The sequence below is a fragment of the Tiliqua scincoides genome, chromosome 4 (assembly GCF_035046505.1).
Source record: "Tiliqua scincoides isolate rTilSci1 chromosome 4, rTilSci1.hap2, whole genome shotgun sequence".
Taxonomy (NCBI): Eukaryota; Metazoa; Chordata; class Lepidosauria; order Squamata; family Scincidae; genus Tiliqua; species Tiliqua scincoides.
The window spans coordinates 219,026,287-219,027,967 of record NC_089824.1 but is presented as its reverse complement, the minus strand read 5'-3'; the positions used below and the strand labels follow the sequence as shown (position 1 = coordinate 219,027,967).

The following is a 1,681-nucleotide window of genomic DNA, read 5'->3' as shown; positions in this document are numbered from 1 at the left end:
TCAGGGTGATCTTGGCACACAAAAGGAAGCCCATCGAGGAACGGTGGTGATGGAGAAAGGCGGCAAAAGGCAGGCAAAGAATTCTTCCCTTCTACAGCCAGCAGCCGAATTCTGAATAGACAGGAGACATTTTGCAAGAAGACTCAAAAGCGAAGCAGGCAAGGACTGTCATTTGTACTTTCTCTGTTGATAGCAGGACTTGCTCTCCTTTCCTCCTTTCTCCCCTTCCCACACTCCCTCTCTCGGTGGTAGGTGCATGGGTTGGTGGCTTCGCTGTTGCTCTGTGAGCAAGAATCTGGGGGAAGGAAGGCAAGTGGGACTGGAAGTAAAAGTCACCTGACACCAGCAAGGGGGGAACCTCCACCCACCCACCCCGCTGTTTGCAAGAGAACTTAATTTCTAGAATGAGGGGTGCCCAACCTGAAACCTCCCCAAAAATCTTACACTTTGGCCCCAAGTTCAAGTATAATGGGGCAGGGGGATCTGGTGGTAGTTTCTAAGGGATTCAGGTTGTCCTATCCCAAGGTTGTGCTGCCATTAGTTTTGCCAAAAATAAAATGTGAACGTTTCCTTTGGGTGAGTAAGAAAAGGGTTTCCATGAGAGTAATAAATTTTTCAAGTGGGGGGGGGGAGGTCCCAATGCATCCCTTCTGTATTGTCACCAATTTATCCTAAAGCAAACTGTAAGGGTTAATCTGCAGAACTGAATGAGAGTGCTCTGCTGGATCAGAACAAGGGTCCACTTGTCCCATATTCTGTTCACAACACAGATGCTTCCAGGAAGCTCACATGCAGGACAAGAAGGTGACGGTCATCCCTGCCAATTTGTCCCTCTGTAACGGTATTCAGCAGCAACTGTTACCCTGCACATGCCCAATCTTGTCTGATCTCAGAAGCTAAGCAGGGTCAGGCCTGGTTAGTACTTGGATGGGAGACCTCCTGGGAATACCAGGTGCTGTAGGCTTATACCAGAGTCTTTCGAGACTGAAGGTTGCCAACCATTGACGGTATTCAGAGGTACACTGCCTCTGAACATGGGGGTTCCATCCATGAGCCAGACCTAGCCTAAGGTTCCATCGATAGATCTAGGGCCCAGTCCTATCCAACTTTCCAGCACCGATGCAGTTATGCCAATGGAATGTGTGCTGCATCCTGTGGTGGTGGGGCAGTCACAGAGGCCTCCTGAAGCTACGGGAACATTTGTTCTCTTTCCTCGGGGCTGCATTGCGGCTGCATTGGCACTGGAAAATTGGATAGGATTGGGCCCCTCGCTGGAAGTTCTTGCTCAGGGACAATGTTTGAGGAACTGAGAGAAAGACTTGCAAGCATTTCTCAAGGGGTTCTGCACACGATATGTGGAAAAGTTTGTGAGGCCAGTTTCCCAGTTAAACTCAGGATCTTGTTTGGAATGCAAGTTTCTCTGGGGCTGGTAGATTTGTTTCTGCTTCCCAGGCTAGGGAAAGAAAGAGTGTCTCCGGTTTGGACCACGAGATAATGTGCCTCCAGTGGTGCAGCTAGAAGGGGTGCAAAGCACTACGTTTTGCAGGTGCCTGAATGCACCCTGCAAGCAGCCCCTCCCCCTCCCTTTGGAGCCAGTCCAGGTGGTGGGAGCAAAACGGGGTTGGAACGCGCATTCAGGCGCCTGCAAAACTTAGTGCTTTGCACCCTTTCTAGCTAAACC

General features: G+C 50.3%; 1 pseudogene; it reads left to right on the top strand.

The window, feature by feature from the left end:
- The first annotated feature begins 844 nt into the window (after positions 1-844).
- On the top strand, positions 845-964 carry LOC136650234 (5S ribosomal RNA; annotated as a pseudogene).
- The last annotated feature ends 717 nt before the right edge of the window (positions 965-1,681 follow it).